At 35.1% G+C, this 11,818-nt stretch overlaps 2 long non-coding RNA genes across 2 annotated transcripts; one reads left to right on the forward strand and one right to left on the reverse strand.

Moving 5' to 3' along the window:
• Positions 1 to 6,722: 6,722 nt before the first annotated feature.
• LOC109112488 lies at positions 6,723 to 11,587 on the reverse strand. Its single transcript, XR_002021573.2, has 4 exons — positions 11,551 to 11,587; positions 10,699 to 10,850; positions 9,004 to 9,092; positions 6,723 to 7,697 (listed from the first exon to the last, which is right to left on the reverse strand). It is a non-coding gene; the product is annotated as an uncharacterized LOC109112488 (long non-coding RNA).
• LOC122148831 lies at positions 8,504 to 10,701 on the forward strand. The gene is made up of 3 exons (XR_006162663.1): positions 8,504 to 8,585; positions 9,417 to 9,453; positions 9,958 to 10,701. It is a non-coding gene; the product is annotated as an uncharacterized LOC122148831 (long non-coding RNA).
• Positions 11,588 to 11,818: the final 231 nt, after the last annotated feature.

An 11,818-nucleotide genomic window follows, 5' to 3' on the forward strand; every position in this document is an offset into this window, starting at 1 on the left:
CACTGGGTTGCTGGGAAACTTTCTCTATTTATACGATGTTCCTGCTACTTGATGTATTCACGTAACGTCACTACATCCGTATTCAGTAGGCTGCTTTTTAAGAACCAACTGGGAGTCAGTTTGAACCAAAGATGATATCGCTTTGACATCCGTGCAATTTAAATCCGCTGTTTGTAGACTAAGAGAATTTGTATAATTTATGCAATTGATTGATTGTTTGACATGACTCTTAAATTCAAATTATTATTATTATTATTATTATTTTTTTATTATTATTATTATTTTTTTATTTTTTTTGTAAGAATGAAATAGAATAACCGTTTTAGGTTCCTTGAAAAACCTCTTAGTGAACAGTTCTTAAAATTAACGTTTTTATCATCTCAATAACATTTTTCCACTATAAAGTGCCAATAAAGACCCTTTTTGAGACCATTTTGAGAGTGTAGAATGAATTTAGGTAATCTGGGCAACCTTGTGGTATTATTAAGATGCCCAAAAAGGGTCCCAAATTACCTGTATGATCATAAAGTACAGAATGTCTTTATATTCCATTCTCTCTATTTAAAAAAATGCATGACTCCATAAGCATGTCTTTCATTCACTTAAAAGTCAGTCTTAGCATTTTCTCTGTTTATTGTTGTATCAAAAGTTCTGCGAACCTCTAAAAACATTGAGTACAATAGTTATAACTGACAACAGTAAAAACATGAGCATCAATGAAAGGGTTTTTGATGAAAGGTTTTATGAATCACCTCTCTGAGTGGGCAGTCAATTCCACTGATGTCAGGAAGGTTACACACCTCTAATTGGCAACAGCTGTTCACCAATATATTCAACATGTAATTATTTTTAAATATATATATATATATATATATATATATATATATATATATATATATATATATATATATATAAAACAGCCATTGCTCATGTATATTCACACACAGAATGTTATCTGTGTCCAGGTGTCACATTGGTTTGTGACGTATATTTTACAGTGCTGATGGAGATGTCATCAGATATGTTGTTATTCATTGAATATCTGCTGTATGTCTATGACCTATATCTCATCTGTCAATGCTCTTTAGAATAAAAATGGATCAATGTCATCCAACAATGCCTTGTTCTGACCATTGTATGCCAAGGTTTACTCAAAAAGTGTGAAATGTTCTGCGTTTGATGACAACACAGTTTTTTTTTTTTGTTGTTGTTGTTGTTTTCCGAGTAGGGATGCAGTAATTGAGAATTTTGGCATCTTGAATGGATAAAATGTTTAGAACTGTAAAAAGTGATGTGAAGAAATGACAGAAGAGTTATTATCCAACATCACAAGCGTAGATGTTTAAATGTGATTTCAAAAGAAACAGCTCACAGAATACATCTTATATTTTATAGTTTCCCTGAATCTTTTATCTCTTAAATTGATTGTGTAATTCTTTTATTAAAAGTAGTCTGCCTTTTGTCAGTTTATTATCTTAAATCTCTGTTAAAATAATAACCTGACAAATATGAACTGAAGGATCAAACATAGCTAATAATTACATCGAAACAGCAATATGGTGCAAAAATTACAGGTCATTTTTAATCTCACAGTTCATTTCTAAATATTCTAAGAATTCTCCTAATTCATACTCATTATTTCACCCTGGGTGTTTTTCCCATAACGTCCTGAGCAGACCATGACAGGATGAAGATAGCCTCTCGACAGTGTCTTACATTCTGATTAGGTGCAGCCAGACATTTTCACCACCTCACTGTGTCTCATTTCTCTCCTCTGAAGGAGTCACTCATCTTCTCAACAGCTCATAATTAAAGCTCCACTCTTCTGAAGCCAAAGCTCACATTCTTGTGAAAACGGAAGAGCGGGAGCCATTAAAGGAAATGTAAAAATGTATTTATTTAAGTGTGAACATAAGTAGCTCATCCATACCAGATCTTCAAGACATGTATACCACAAGTGTATAGGGAATTTAACTTCACTTAGTCAAGAGTTCAAGTTTATCAGTTCTGTCACCTTAAAGAATTAATGAAAATTTGCAGAAAATGTACTTACCCTCAGGCCAGATGAGTTTGAGTTTGTTTCTTCATCAGAACCGATTTGGAGAAAAATAACATATCATTTGCTCACCAATTGATCATCTGCAGTGAATGGGTGCCATCAGAATAAGAGTCCAAACCGCTGATAAAAACATTATCCTCATGACTCCAATTAACACCTTGTGAAGCGAAAAGCTATTTGTAAGAAACAAATCCCTTATTAAGGTGTTTTTAACATATTTAATATTGCTTCCTCCAGTGAAAAAGCCATCTGAATCAGTGGAGAAATATGCACAGGTCAAGCACTGTTTTTAGTCCAAAACAGTTCTAAATAATATATTGGTGGATTTTGATGTGAAAAGATAACAGGAGATGGACTTTTTCACTGGAGCTAGCATTATTATGGACCATGGACTGGATTTGTTTATTACAAACACACAGCTTTTAACTTCACAAGACATTAATTGATTACTTGTGGATTACTGTGATGATTTTATCAGAGGTTTGGACTCTCATTCTGATGGCACCCATTCACTTTAGAGGATCCATTGGTGAGCAAGTGCTGTAATGATAAATTTCTCCAAATCTGCTTCAATGAAGCAACAAACTCATCTACATTTTTGAAGGCCTTAGGGTGGGTACAGTTTAAGCAAATGTTCAATTTTGGGTGAACTATTCTTTTAGCATAGCTAAGACTGCTTTTATCTTTAATCTTTAACCTCCCACAGAAATGAGGACTTTCCATGTATATGATATGTAATGCACAAAATTCCATTCACTTGGTCTCTATGTGATGTGATTTCAGAAAGGTGAAAAAAAAAATTACATTCAACAAAATCATCAGTTTAAAAGGTGTCCAAGTATCCGAGCGATCAGGATCAAGATCAGGATGAAACTGATACTTACAGTAATTAACAAAAATTACAGCTGATTATTTAAATACCTGATACAAGGTGGTCCTTCACTGAGAGATGTATGCGTGCGTGTTTATGTGTGCGCACTGATTGTTTGCTCCTTGCATTATTCAGCAGCGCTGGGTCTGCCAAAGATCCACATCTCTGGATTGTCAGACCATTATTCAACCCTTCACCTGGTTAGCATAGTAACCTTGTGGAGCACACAGAGGAGTCAGGTTTATACAAAATGTATGACCTGATGTATCTGGAATCAAATGGAAGACCTTACTCTGAAGGCGCATGTTCTCTGACATCACAAATCAGTCCATGAATGTGAATGCCACTATTGTATCATGTGCATCCCATGTTTGCCATACAGATACAACCATAGATAGTGGCAAGGGTCCTAATTGATCATTTCTGAGTTTGTGTGTGTATATAAAGAGCTCTTTTCTTGTATACAAAATAATTAGGGCTTGGTAAAAAATGTAGATATCTCGATATTAATCGATTATAATTTTTACGGAACGATATCGATTCCTAAATCCCAAGAATCGATTAGTCTAGCCTGTTTCCAGTTAATGTACGGAACGTTGAAGGGCACTACCCATCCAATATATCGCAATGTTGCTTTGTTGCTGTTTAATGTGGAGTGACAGATCGCTGCTGTAGCGCGGCGCGCCTCACTCAGTTCTACAGCACACGCCAACTAAACATCTCCTACACATTAATACCAGCTTCTGCAAAAAAAAAAAAAAAAAAAAAAAACATTCATGACTAAACATTCGAAGGTAAGTTAAAAGAAAGGGTGCAACTTTACAATCCGTATCCTCTCTCATAATCGCTCAATCAGTGTTTCAGCTGCGCAAAGACGTCAATATAACGGCTTGCAAACAATGTCACGTAACATTTACCTCAGAAAAAACATATTTGGTGACCATAAACTCATTAATCAGATAGAAAAATAAACTGTAGAGAGGGGCATTTTGCTAAATATATGCACCAAATAACATATTCATTATAAATGTTAGCTACTGTTCTTCAATGTTTAATTTATGTTTGAATAAATCCATCAAGTTTTTATGACAGCCACCATTTTGTTTATATTTTTAAAAAAGTACGAAAGAAGAAATATTGTGTAACTGTAACCTTATTATTTAAAAAAACTTAAGTGTAATTTTAACAAATCAGTCATTTTTAACCTTCAATATTATAGTAATGTAGTACTATATGACTTTCTTCTGTGGAACATAAACCAAACCGTTTCAGTTCCCACTGATGTCCATTGTATTTTGTTGTCTATGGAAGTCAATAGGAACCAAAACTGTTTGGTTATCAACATTCTTTAACTATGTTCTTTTATGTTCCACAGAAAAAAATAAAGCCATATGGGTACAAGGGTGAGTAAATGATGATAGACATTTAGGTTTTGGGTGAACTGTCTGTTTTAGTTTACTGATAAGCTGCTGTAACCCTAAAAGTATAATTTTAGAACGTTTTTCTTTCTGTGTTTCATACTAAAACAAGAACATTCAAACCAGAGCTTCAGATTAGCTTAGAGTAAGCCGCACTTTTAACTAAATGTGGAGTAAACATTTCTGACACTGATGAGCTGATATAATCAAATATGACATGCCAAGAAAGCATCCTGATAGAAGTCACATAATAATTTTGCCATCAAATGATGTGAATCACAATGCAAACACCATCACAGAACCCATCAAATAGATTCAACAGACAGACCTCAACAGTTTTTGAGGCAAAATGTGAAGAATGCATTGTGACATTATCAGTTGAAGTGACACGTTGTAACTGTGGCCATGTCTTGCCAGCTGTTTGCTTGCATTGATCAATTACAGTGGCAAATAAGGTTTCTGATTCTGTTGGCTCCTGTTGGCTTTGGTCTGTTTAGAACAAAACTGATAGTGGTCTGACTGTGCACGGTGAGAGATGAAGAAAGACTCGCCTCATCTCTCCTTTTATGCACCGTCCTCAACTGGTCTTTACCTTATGATTGTCAAAACTGATATGAAAGTGTTGATATGGAAACACAATGGGGCAGGAAAACAGAGAACATGACTGAAATGAATCATTACTGGAGCATGACCATGAGTGCGAATGCTCAGTTATACTGGATGAAACATCAGCCTGGCTGTATAAACCCACTGATTCACAAATTAAATTTAAAAAAGTAACAAGACAGAGATGAAAAAAGGCTTTATTAGATCTTTGTAGATAACTTTCTTTAAATACAGGTTAATAAATGATAGTGAAGTTAAAGACTCCCAGAACCTGTTTTCTCAGTTTGAGACCAACCTCACTACACTGTGATTTCATGATTCAATAGAATCAACCTTACAACATTAGGTTACATTAACAAAAGTCATTTTCAGTGACAAGTCAGGTACAAAAAGCTCCTTAAAGGGGTCATATGATGCGATTTCAATTTTTCATTTCTCTTTGGAGTGTTACAATCTCCTGGTGCATAAAGAAGATCTGTAAAGTTGCAAAGACTAAAGTCTCAAATACAAAGAGATATTCTTTATAAAAGTTAATACTCATCCACACCCCCCTAAAACGGCTCGTTCTAACACGCCCCCACATCTCTACGTCACTGTGTGGGAAGATTTGCATAATGCTTCCCAGATGTTCACGCAAAGAAAAAAGGTGTAACTTTTATTCTTGTTCTAACTACTTTTATAATGGGTTTTATGTTTATGTCTCGTCGCTCCGGCCGGACAGGGCATCACAATATGTTAAGGGGTGTAACATTTCCGTCACACGCTTGAGGTATTCGGCCAATCACGACGCACTGGATAGTTGGCCAATCAAAGCACACCTCGCTTTTCAGACCGATGAGCTTTGTAAAAAGCAGCATCATATTAACCCTTTAAAAGTTGCTTTTGTTTATCGGGTTCTTATTCATCTCATTTCCCATCAATTCAAATTTATCTGAACAATTGTAGTCTGGGACCCTGTCTGAAAGTCAGTCTGATCTATTCCTCATTCTTTATCCTTTAAGAGCCCGTCTTTAAAAAGAGAACATATCAGCTGACTAAAGCGTCAGATTCAGCCAGTGAGATTTTCCGGAGCAGAACTGGCTCCCTTTATCGGAGGCACATCTCAGAGAGCTGCTTTAAAATGAGCAGTACAGAACATAAACTGTCTGAAGAGTTCTGATAAGAATCCATTTTAGATATTGCCTGTTGTCATCAGCGATGAGCCACGTCACAACATTTCTGACCTTTATTTGTTTATTAACACCCCCAGACGCCTCTTGTCTGTGTTTTCTTCCACTGACCTATTGACTCAAGCTTCTGCAGGCTTTATAGCAGAGTAACAGCTAAATCATGAATATTTTACAGATTGTTGCTGAAATGGGCTGATGCATGTACAGGCTGCATGAGATTTTTTCTCCTGTTTTAATGATCTGATTGACACCCACTGTCAGCAGTTAAATGAATACCTGCAGAGAAGGCGCCGGAAGTTAATGTGTGCTGTTGATACAGAAGGGCTATTCCTGACACATTTGCTGCATGTTTTCAAGTGCTTTGAATTGGGTAATGCTGACTAACCACTGATGATCTCTAAGAACATGACCCAGAATTGTGTTTGTCTCCTTACTGATGAAGGCATGTATGGCTTTGAGCACAGAACAACTTGACTGCATCTGAAAATTGATCAGGTTTAATAGACATAATATCCTGAATCATGAATAATAACTTTTTTCAGCATGTTTTGTATTATCTGTGTGATCTCAGTCATTAGAAAAATGAAGACACCAGTGTATCATTTGAAAAAATATTTATTCAGTATTGGTAACAACACATAAAAAAGCTAATCTGGTTCACAAATTCATGTGCATTTTGGTGCAAATCACCATCCTTATTTGTAAAAAAAAAAAAAAAAAAAAACATTAATAATAATAAATTCAAACTTAATAAAAAATGTGTTTTCATTATCTTGGATTACTGAAGAAATAGTGAGGCTTAGAAGTGCAGTGGCGAAGAAAGTGCCTATATGTAATATCTGCAAGAGGTCATGATGCTTTAAATGACTAGAAAAGCTCAATCTAACTGTAAAACTTTCGAGTGTTTCTTCAGTTTCCCAAACATAACATAAATCCAGGTCAGTTTGTGTAAAGCTTAAATCTTACATTATGTAACTCTGATGTCTGATTTGCTTGTTTCTCAGTTACATCTTTGACACATTTATTTCTGCCCTGACAATCAAAGGATGTGCAGATTATAGATAAAAAAAATGCTTAAACTGACAAAATTTCATAAAAGACAAATCTATTAAAATTATTTTGATTTTTGCCATAAAATTACATGACAGTGAACAGCCTGCACATATGTTCATTAAAAAAGAGAAGTATCTTGTTTTTTTCTTCTTTTCAGTTTCTTTGTTATTCAGGCTCTTCAAATCACCTCCTGTGAGTCACAACCTGAAAGAATACCCACAAAAGAACCTGTCATTTAGTTTAGCCCCATTTCACATTCATATTCCATTCCACTGATCCAGTCTATGAGACCTCTGACCTCTGTGCACCTGTTTTGCAGTGACAAAGAATAGCGAACAATGTGTCTTTTCATTTAAAGCTTGCAAGCCGTGTGTTGCCATGGTTTGTCATGGATCCGCTGCTGTTTTTGCTTGAGCTCTTTGAGTGTGTATGCATGAGCGTGTGTGTGTCTGTCTGTACTGGATGTCCACATGTCTTTCGTTCAGGTTATCTGTCCATCTGCTCTCCTTCTTCGTGGACTTCTAGAATAATTGGAGAAACAGAAAGCCACTGAGACTAAAATATTAAAAGATGTTATCGCTTGTTTATTGGCTAGATATATATCTCGTGATGAGTGCAGCTGTATTAGGTGGAGTGCAGAGAGAAGATAAAGCAATGTACTGCAGCTTAATGAGTGTCAAGAGGTCTAATCATTTTTATCATTTCTGATGCTTCCAGACAATCATTTCAAATCACAGGACATTGCTCCTGCCGTGTTGCTCCTGTAACACCACCAATGCTTGAGTGCCCTCTGCAGTCTCCAAAGAAAATCACACAACGGTTCGCCACTGATTCATCTGCCATTAAAATAAATTAATTCACATATATGCTGTTCTAGTAGGCTACGTAGTCTGTACAGTCAAAAGAAAACTTTTTTAATTATTATTATTATTTTATAACTTTATTTTATAACTTATTATAACTTTATGATATAAAAAATCTCACTTTTTGTCTACACATAGCATTAACATTCATTTAGGTATGCACAATGTATATTTTATATTACATAGTTTTTTTTTTTTTATGTGTCTGTGTTTTTTTTTTTTTTTTTTAGATTTAGAAAATTTAGCACTAACTTTAAGGGATAACTATAGGTTATAGAAACCCGAGCACTATATATTCCTACTTTTAAGTGCCCATGTCGAAATGATAACAAAAATATTAGGCAGCCTCTTTATTAATGTGAGTTCAAAACGCGCAAGAAACACTAGTTTCAGACTACACGCATAACCTCTCTTACATAATACCCTACTAATCATTCATTTCCTTTGATGATAAGATCAGCAACGAATTACGAACTACAGTGGTTTCCGGCGACAACTTTCAGCGCGCGTACATGCAGATAAATCGGAAGTACGCCACAAATTTCGGTAGGTCTACAACTAGTTTTTTCTAGTAGTCGGTTGTCTAAGCTAAGTTTTTAAAAGACTTCCTAAACAGAATCGTAATTCTATCTTGTTGTTGTTGTTGTGAGCACTTATTTTTTAGTTAAGACGCAACAAATAGCAGAATTTTAATTAGTAGGCCTATAGGTATTTTTTTTTTCATGCCGTAGCCTTCATCATGTTGAGATTGAGTTTTAGCATACAGATCATTTTAGAATGAAGTGTTTTAACAAGCCTATCCTTTTAGTGTAGTAACAGTATATAGGATAATAGTTATCAGTATGGGCCAGAATCTCATTGAGTGTATCCCTGATTAATTTATTCTGTGAATGGATTTCCCACAAGTAGCTAAATAAACACTGCATTGTGGCTTCTACATTAGATTCAGGTATATTTTACTCACCTGTTCAGCATCTGCTATAGTAGTCTGAGCAGCTGATAAACCATCAGAACCAAGGTAAGAAGGGAACATACAGGCGTTGACTGAGATGCCTAAAATAATAATTATAATAGGAATAAAAAAGGTATAGTGTCAGTATACAGCAGCCAAACAAGGTTGCAGTTTTGGTAGATGCTCGTCGTTTAAGCTTGTGAAGGATTGAAGGCTTGTGAAGTATAAAAAAATATTCTGTTTAATGTAATGAATTGAAGGGATAGTCCGCACAAAAATAAGAAGATATTTAAAAAATGCTGGTATGCAAACAGTTTCTGTTCCTATTGACTTTCATTGTATTTTTTATCCACACAATGAAAATCAATGGGAACTGAAACTGTTTGGTTACCGACAAACTTCAAAGGTTCTTCTGTGTTCCTCAGAAGAAAAAAAGTTATAGGGGGTTGGAACGACATGAGGGTGAGTAAATGAAGTTTCATTATTGGGTGAACTGTCTCTTTAATGTACAATATTTAGAGATCTGTGATGAGAGGATGTCTGAAAAAGAAACATTAGTGAGTTGGATCACACTTGTGTAATGCTTCCTGTTCGGTAGTGCACTTCTTATTTACGTATATGACTTAAACAACATTTTGATTTTTGCTTCTCTTATGTTCTTCCAACTATGTAGTTTGTACATTCGATATTAGTTGACACATTCATTAGTTCAAGCAGATCATGTGCTTTTGTGTTCTATAGTTATCTCCAATATGTGGTGCAGTGGGACAGAGTGTTTTATTATCTAAGATTTTTTTCCATTGTGTGTTTAAAGCAGATGTTGCAAATTAAATCCATTTGCATTCTCACATGAATTCAAATGACTTTGTATAATTAGTAGCTTGTTTAATTAAATGTGCATGCTTAAATAGGTTGAGTGTGGCACCGCTGGGACCATCTTCCCCTCTATATTTCCTCTATTTGCAGATGCCTTCCTTTAATGCAGAGCCATTGTTTAACTTTCCAACACATGAGGAAACGAAGCAGATGGAGCTTTCAAAAGAATTAATATTTTGAAAATAATAGGGACACCTATTTACATTTATGTTCACTCCCAGTTTGCCATGTCAGCAGGTCTGTGTCTCATCAGACTCACACCACAGCTAATCTAATAAAAAATGGCATTTCACCTAGCAGTTTTATTGCACTCATTAAACATGAATATTATCTTCTCCACTGATATTTTCACTGCATACAGTGCTGGCATTAAATACAGAGATGGGTAATTAATTTCTAATTGCCACATTGCATAAATGTGTTTTATGGAAACGTTGTGCTCTTGAAATTGTCCAGATATTTTAAGAGTTAAGCAAGTCAGGATTTCACAATGTTTGTTTCTTTTCCTGGGGTGTAAGAACAAGTCAGTGACATATTTCTCTCATATTTTACAGAAGATAACACTTCTGAATTATTAAGGGATTTATCATTTGTTTGTCTTTTTGCGAATACATGGTTTAAGACGCTGAACATCTAACCTCAGCGTTTCGAAGTCCTGTGTGGAGGAGTTCTGTCTGCCCACAAAAATGGTAAAGTAATCCAGCCCTCTTTCACAATCCCATCTCAAAGACACAAGGCCTTTGTTTCTCAGGAAAGACAAACCACATTACTGTTTTGTGTATTCAGCATATTGTAATGCGTCAAGAAGTACAGAAGTGGATCTAGAAATACCTGATTCGTATCAAAGATTGTGGGCTCAGTAGGCTTTTCTTCATGCACACCTCCATCTGTTTCTTTTTTTATTTCTGTAAAGCTTGTTTCTCCTCCGCTAGCCATCCCTTCTCCCATGAAAAAGTTCTCTTGTTCTTTACTGCTGACATTGCCTAGTGACAGATACAGATATGGTGGGTCATAAAAAATTAGCAATGGTTAAGCTTCATGCATGTAAATGAACACATACACTACTGTACTGTTCAAAAGTTTGGGGTTAATTTGATTTTTGAAAGAAGTCCCCAAACCTAACACCACTAATCTCATCAAAAATACCAAAAAAAAACAAAAAAACAGTAAAATATTATTATTATTATATTATAATATTATTATCTGTTTGAATATATTTTAAAATGTCATTTATTGTATCCTTGCTGAATAAATGAGTTTCATAAAGAATTTTCATAAAGATGATGTGAAAGATTGATTTTCACGAAGTCTGTCTACAAAAGATATCATACTTATATATTGCATAATTAGTGTATGACTAAGATTTATTTTAAACCATTCATTCCTGTTCAGTGTCATGGAGGTGTCGATGTCCTGCTGTAATAATAAATGACACTCTGGGGTACAGTTAGGTGACCCCTCAGCCCTCAGTCTGATAGTAGAGTTAACTAGGGGGTCTATGACTAGAACAAGGGGGTCTCTGGCCCACTTGCCCCACTGTAATTCAAACTGCTATTAGCTCTTATAGTCTAATCAAATCTGAGGAACAAAATGATCAAATTGAAACAAATGTGAAAATTTTACGGTGTGTTTGATAACAAAATGTGAAATGATATTAAAAATTTGAAACAATAGAAAACCTACTGAAGAACGAGTACTCGTATGTTGAATTGGAATCATAACAAAAACAATTTAGCTATAATTTACGGAAAACCTTCGATTTTACATGTCCTTCTGATAATGTTACATTCACACCAGTCAGACAGTGACTGTCACAGCATGTTAGCTATCAATTAGGACTTGTCACCATTTCACAAATACAATTATTGCTTTGAACATTATATGGCCATCTTTACTGCATCACAGCTCAGTCACCTCGCTGAACCATAGAGGACATTGTTTCCCACTGAAA

The sequence above is a fragment of the Cyprinus carpio genome, chromosome A19, assembly GCF_018340385.1.
Source record: "Cyprinus carpio isolate SPL01 chromosome A19, ASM1834038v1, whole genome shotgun sequence".
Classification (NCBI taxonomy): Eukaryota; Metazoa; Chordata; class Actinopteri; order Cypriniformes; family Cyprinidae; genus Cyprinus; species Cyprinus carpio.